The sequence below is a fragment of the Talpa occidentalis genome, unplaced genomic scaffold (assembly GCF_014898055.3).
Source record: "Talpa occidentalis isolate TD23 unplaced genomic scaffold, MPIMG_talOcc4v2.1 talOcc4.4, whole genome shotgun sequence".
Taxonomy (NCBI): Eukaryota; Metazoa; Chordata; class Mammalia; order Eulipotyphla; family Talpidae; genus Talpa; species Talpa occidentalis.
The window spans coordinates 74,107,274-74,114,913 of record NW_023604295.1 but is presented as its reverse complement, the minus strand read 5'-3'; the positions used below and the strand labels follow the sequence as shown (position 1 = coordinate 74,114,913).

Below are 7,640 nucleotides of genomic sequence, written 5' to 3'. Positions count from 1 at the left end.
ATATATCAAAACTGATTCCCAACATATAATGGAAAATGAATGATTTACTTTTCAACTGACTGACAGTTTGTCAGTACCACATTAACATTTACCTGCTCTGGTCTGGGAATGGAGATGTTTAGGGCTGGGAAGAGTGAGGGGAAAATCCCTGCAGAATAAAGATTTTGTTTTCTGAGAAGATGCCTCTGGATTCTGTAGATGTTACATGGGATTTACAGAAAGGATTTTAGACTACATGGTCTCTGCTTCCACATTTGGGTGGGATGGGGTGTTGGGATATCTGTAGAAGCAAAGGAAGAGCATAAAAGGCAGGCATAGGTCAAAGGGTAAGTGAGGTAGCTGGGTGAAGACCAGAGAAGACATACACTAAAGACAAACACTATCTCTGCCAAAAGCTTGTGTAATTGTTATTCTCAGGTACAATTATTATGCAACCAAAATAATCTAACATGAAATACTTATTCCTTCTTTACTCCTGGCTTGTTCATACCAGCACTAAGGCTATTAAATCATACAAGATGAAAACCCAATTGCATGGATACAAAGGCCATTCTATACAAACTGAACCTGCACCGAAAATATTTCTACCACTGGATTTTTCAGATTTATCCTTTACTATAAAAGAAATTAATTAGGAAATAAGAAAAAGACTTACATGATTGAAGATCCCGGTGACCTTTTAAATCCTGACAATTTGCTCTTTTCTGGGTGTTTCCAATGGCACTATCGCTATTAGTAACCTATTAGAGTCATGTTTCATACTTTGTTCCCTGTCTCTGCATCTGACATATTTCTTTTTAATCTCTAACCAAGAGAAGGCCCATAAAGAATGCGTGAGAAAGGCAGCTCTCCTCTGAGACTTGGTATTAGAAGCAAGGTCTGTTTTCAGGTCAGCCACTCAGGTGGAATTACTCTCCCAGGCAGCCCTGTTCCTCTGAGGGGAGGTACATCTTCCCCTGTTGGCCTTCGTGGCACTAATGAGATACACAGGTCTGCAACGCCAGCCACCTCGTGGACTCGCCACCCAGTTTATCAAGGAGAAGTTGACTGTGGGAGCAACTACAAAAGGAAGCCACTCTGATTTAGATGGTGCAGAAATGCAGGCGAGGGCTGCTCCCTCCTGTCTCATTTGATCATTTTTCATGCTTTTCCTTTGATTCTAGGGGCCAATTCATCTTTTTTCCCCACATGCTATGCTTTAAGCATTTCCAGTTCTAACTGGAATTTGTCTTTGAACCAAAAAGATTTACTTCACTCTTGATTCTTTTCTTCCCCCTAATTTTTATTTAGTCTCTCCCTGTCTCTTACAACTTTTCTCTTGATACTGTAAATGCTGCATCATTTTCTTGTATCTTTGCTTTCTGCCTATAAACGTCTTTATCATAAAATGTGTGGGATGGTAGAAAGGGCAGGGATTTGACTGCCAGGTTCCGGCTGCAGGACCTTTGGTATATCAATCAACTCCTTTATTTATTTTTTAATTTTATTTTTTTTAAATATGGAACAATACAAATTTTTATGTTATTTTAGTGCAGGGACTATGCTAATCGTCACTGTATTGTTCCAATTTTAGTGTATGTGCTGCCAAATCAACCTAATTCTCTCCTTCAAACAATGGGTTTCTTCTCTCAAAATGAAGGTGTTATATTCAGTGATCATATCAGCTCAAATTTCCCCTGATTCTGGGAGCGCTCACTATTCTCAGGCATACACATATATCAATTTCCTAGAGCTGCTGTAACAGATGACCACAGTGCAGTGGCTTAGAACAAGGCATTTATTATTTTACAGCTCTGTAGAGCAGAAATCCAACATGGTCTCACAGGGCAAAAATCAGGTGTCAATAGTCTGTGCTCCTTGTTGGAAACTCTAGGGGAGATTCTCTTACCTTGACCTCTGAGGGCGCCTGCATCCCTTGGTATGTCACCTTGTCCCATTGTCAAGTCAGAAACAGCAAGACCAGTCCTCTTGTCATCTCTCTGGCCAACTGTAACCAGAGAAGGTTTTCTATTCTTAAGGAATCTTATGATTAAAGTGGACATATCTGGATAATTTAGAAAAATCTCCTGATGTCAATATCTGTAACCTAAATCACATCTGCAATATATCTCTTGCTGCAATCACAGGGTGTAGCTCTCTCATGGGGTCATTCTTCTGGCTATCACACATTGTTACTGGTTTAAGTACTGACAAAACACTTTATTTCTAGCATCACTAAATCAGGCCAAAGTAATTTGATATCCCTAACTCTTTCCTTTCCTTTTCTTTTTTTTTTTTTTTTGTTTGTTTCAAATGGCATCCTAAAATGGTCCAATTTAGCCTCAAACTATTACTTGCTGGCATACATACTTCCAAAGCCATCCCCAATATTTTTAGATTAGATCTCCCAATTCCTTCCCATTCCTGCCTGAAACTGTTGGAACTCTATTCTTCCCACTGAAGTTTATATTTGGTTGTCAAATATCTTCCAGAGACTGCCCCCCTCTCTATTAGTATGTCAACATCACAGTTCAGCTTTCTATTATCGATCTTCTCTCCTTTGATCTTTGACACCCTAAGTGACTGCTGCTCTCTGGAGACAGTCTATGACCCACAAAGGACAAACCTTCTTATTCAAATTTTGTTTTCCTGTTGTGGTTTCCAGTCCCCTGGATTAAAAGACAATTCCAGCCTAACCCTTTAAATTTTCTCTCTTGAGATTCCTGCACCAGTAATGGGGTCACCTCCGTAATCCCTTCCAGTTGTCATCAGTCTGTAGGATGAACCTCAGGGTGATAAACAAATGTTGTCACACAAGATCCTGTGCTCCGAGGAAAACACCAATCCATTTAGGATAGACTGCTGTGAGGTCACCATCTTGAAAGTCTTAACTTTATTTTTGAATTTATATTTGGTTAGTAAATTATGAAGGAGTGATTGAAGCATGTACAGGCTTTAGAGTCTGGGTTCGCTGTCAGTCTGACTGCTTCTGCAACTCCAACCCCCAATCATTATCATCATTCTCCCTCGGCAAAATTTGAATATGGGCAAAAGAAGAGGCTAGTGTCAATTTACACAGTGGAGCCCCAGATGCCTGTGAAGCACTACAGTCATCCAGCCACTTATCCTGTTTCCGAAAATATATAAGAACAGCAAATAAAAATAAAAACTACCATAACAGCTAGAGGAGACAGCAGAAGAAAGGAAAAACGGACAGACTATTACCAGTCTTGGCTCAGCTATCCTCAGCTATTTAAATGACCTGACAATTGCAGGCAACCCTTACACTATAAATAACATCTTTGGCAGGTTCAAATGGAACGAAGCACTAAGATACGGTATTTAGGCTGCCCCACAGGAAATAAATGATACAACTGTGTTTATCCTTTTACAAATCACACCATGAGACATGTCAAAACTTAAACTTTTTTTTCAGATAGAGATGCAATAACATAGCTTCTATTAAAGTGAATATTTAGATTAAATATAGATACTATCTTTTATACACACAATGTAATTTGAAATCTGTTAGATAAAGCATACCATTTGGTGCAATGAAAGCTTTTATGCTGTCTTTATTTATTAAGTCAAATATTAGGATGGAAGTTACTCAAACTGACCAAAGCACTCAGTCTTTTAAGATAATACCTTGAATCAACTGTTCATTTTCAAGTTCCTTGCATATTTTTTCAACAAAAAAATTTTTAAATGAAAGTTTCAATGCAATAAAGCAAATTGATTTGGTTAATCACTAAACCTGTAGCATGTTTTATATTACTATTATATTCATAGAAAAAGAAGTGTTAAATATATCAGCAGAGTCATCCAGCTGAGGTTTGTATGCCCATAGCTCTCTGCACATGACCCATTACCATCCTCACCAGTTTGTACTCTAATTATGTGATCAATGTCCATCTGCTGCGTTGGATTGTCATCTCCTTATGCCAAAGTACCTGGCATAGGTTAGGCCTCCAAACATATTCACTAAGCGTAGATAATTCCTGAATTATCTATGCTTTGAAAATTTCTACCTGGTTGAATTGTTTTTAAAGATACAAAAGTAAATAGCAATTAAAAAAAATAAGAAACTATAAAAGCTGTATGTAAGATACATGCTTGTTATTTCAAAAAATTGCTTATGAACTCTTTTTTGAGGATATATAGCTCAGATTATCTGAAAAACACTAATATTAAAACATGGAAATCCTTTTTCCTACGAAGCAAAAGAAATTTGAACGTGAACCAAAAATAAGGTCGTATGCAACTGAAATATGCAATGTACCTGATGCTAAAGAACGAGACTAAATCTTAAAAATTAGAATATAAAATTAGAAACCTCTTATTATTAAAAGATGTACTAATCTTGGTGATATTTTGAGGAAGAACTTTTTCAAAACAGATGATGTTCCCTTCATAACCTAAAATGTTTCATGCATATTCATTTAAATTCCTAAGAGGATCTCATTATCTCATCCAAAAAAGAATTAATGATCCTTAATGGTTTCCTATGACACTTTGTCTTTGTCCCTTTCTCAACTGTGCAGATGACTTTAAGCATACAAATATTTTTGCTCATGCTTTGACCTCTAAAGTCTCTGGCATGATCATTGAGATTGAAAAGAAATCATTTTTTCCTACATTGCATGAATTCTGTATTCTTCTTTCATACATGTTTAAAAATCCTGTACCTGGATTTACTTTATATACTTAGACCAAATGTTTACAATTAAAAATACATGACAAAATAAAAAAGGAACATGTATTGAGCACAAAAGGAAAGGAGAGCACTGAACATGAAGAGCTCTCTAAACCCTTGTAGAGATTCAGGATCTGCTCCTAAAAGTAACAGGAAATCATGGAGAGTCAGTAGAGATGAACAAATCACACACACCTGGGACCAAATATAACTTTGCTTTCACACAGTTACCTAAGTTCTAGAATGGACATAGATTATTCATTATAAAGATAAAATGAATGTAAATGATTTAATATAGTACCTGGCATCAAATAAACACATGCATATTAACTTTGAAAATTGTTAGAATTAATTTAATACTTTTTAGAAGATCATACTATATATAAAAATTAGCCACTGATGGTTCAAAAGGAGCTTGAGGAGAGAAGGCATGTTCTGATTTAATTCTTTCTATTCGCTTATAATAGAAAGTCTGAGTTGGTCTGGCTTTAATAAAGACAATCTTTCTATTTTCGAGACCTGAATCCTCTGCAATTGGATGGTGGTTAGGGGAAGGGAAGAGAAGCGGTACCTGTGTTCTTGGGCATCTGTGTGGGTTGGCACACTGTCTCACACTGGCTGCTTTTCTCTGTATCTGATCGCCTCTACCAAAGCAGTAGTCTCTGCTAGCCCGTGTGTGTTTTCCTTGGGATGGATTTATATCTTCACTGCAATCCCATTGCTAACACATTTCCCTCAGAGAATACCCGCTACATCTCTTGTATGGCCTTATAATGGTCCAACCTTGGCCGCTCCATGGAAACTGTCTTATTTTGTTCACCAGCTACCAAGAACATCCAAATACTTTTCCCGCCTTTATCCATGGTGTTCCTTCCTGTAGAAGCAATCAGCCTCTAAGATCGTTTTAAAAAACCTAGTGTGAGAAAGACATTCTTTTATTTGGCACTAAGTTAAAAACAACCAAGGAAAAAAAAATTCACAGCAACTCTCCCATCTTTGTCATCTACAGGTAATATATGCGAGCCATGTTCTAAATTCACATATATCCCTTAACTGCTAGGAAAGCTACCAAGTTAGCTCTACAACTTTTTTTTTTTTTTTAAGATTTATTTATTTATTTATTTATACAAGCACTGGGTACAGTCAGAAGCACGGGAGGGTGAGAGAATTCACCAGAGTCAGAGCGGAGAGCAGAGTAAGCAGACTGACTAAGTACTCTGCTGAGGGGAGAAGTAGGCGGTTGAAGAGGTCTGTGCGCCATGTGGGACCTTTGCCTGCAGCCGGGGATCAAATCCATGCTGCAGAGGCTGCTGGCAGCTTCGCTACACAGCGCTCAACCGCAGCGCCACCAGGCCAGGCCCCTCTGCAACTTCTTTACCCTGTTCCTCTCTGCTACAACTTGAGGGGATTTCCAGAATGCAATTGAGAAAATACCCACTTTGAAATCAAGAATCAGGTCTCCCTTATTTCAGGGATATCAAATTCTTTTTGTGATTCCTTATGAGCATAGCTTCTCCTAACTAGTGAAAATGTAGGGTTTGGAGGGGATTAGATACTTTTACCTTTAACAGTTCACTCTTCTCAGAGCACATGATTTCAGACTCTGAATCTTCTCCTCATCCACACCCCCAGGTGCATCCTTAAGTATATGAAGTAAGAAGATTGCAAAACAAGGACGAGAGGGCCTGACAAGTTCTGCCTCATTCTCATGAAAATATGAAGGAGGATTCCTCCTAGTCATTTGGGGGGTAATTAGCTTATGTCACTTGGAAATGGAAAAGCATAGATCATGGAACAGAGATAAGAGAGAAGCTGTAATTTGTACCATAGAAAAGAACCAAACAGTGTAGGTGGAGAGTTTTGAACAAAAACAATGTCTCACACCAGAATTAAGATAAAGAACATATAGTCAAAAGGGAGGTGGGGGAATACTACCTTAATTTATATCCACTTATTTTTGTCCGTCAATACCAAATTTTTTTCAAGGCTGCCTTGTTATGTATACACCATTGCAGAGACATTTTAGAGTTAAGGAATATCAGAAACCCATAGGCAGCATTTTATTCCCCTTTCCTTCATGACAACATGGTTTCCATGTCACAGAGGAGACTTTCTTCATCACTTTATTGTCTTTGTTTTGGGAATCCTGCTGGTTATTCATTTAACTGTTGGCATGGTTCCCACTGAATGTAAAAGTTGTGGGGATGACAGTCCTATAAGGTTTTTCTGCTAAAATTGCTTTGTTGTTCAGATCGAAGCAAAATAAAAGCTAATTGAAATATATATACATAATTATACAGTGATATTAAAATTTTTCCTTTTTCTTATTCCTTAGTTGGACTTTGTAATTTAACTTATTAAGTAATATCTCAATTTGATGATTTGTAACTGTCACTGGCAAACCATGTATTTACAGTTGCAAATAGTCAGGGAAAGTTACATTTTGAATTATCCTTAGGCATTATAAATTCCTGAGTGTTATGCAAAGCATTGCTAGAATGATTTGCACAACAGGGGGTTCAGTTTTTAATAAAAGTGACTCTTATTTTTAATTATAGCAATTAAGATCTTCTATTGGCAGGAAGACTATCACTTTGCTGTCTTGAGGTTTTACTTGTGTGATTCCACTGGGTTGGAAATATATCCTACTCTTTTGTTTATGGTTATATCCAAGTCTTAAGATTATTGAACACAGATAAGTAATATACAGAAAGCACAATTTTTCAAAATATGTTGCGGAACTCTTTTTATCTAGATAAGCTCAGATTCTCCCCATAGCTAAAGACAAGGAAAGAAAAAGAAGTAATGCAATAAAGAATGAATATGTATTTCTGGGAAACCTTGGTTGAAAATATTTTGTCACTCTAACATATTGTGAGTGAATATTACACTTCAGCTTGGGTACATACTTGAACGATATGTTTTAAACAAATGACATGTTCATTTTTTCACTTTCTATATGTGA

The 7,640-nt window shown here is 37.2% G+C and overlaps 1 pseudogene; it reads right to left on the bottom strand.

Annotated features, from left to right (window-relative positions):
- Positions 1–1,492: 1,492 nt before the first annotated feature.
- Positions 1,493–1,593, bottom strand: LOC119258326 (U6 spliceosomal RNA; annotated as a pseudogene).
- Between the last annotated feature and the right edge of the window lie 6,047 nt (positions 1,594–7,640).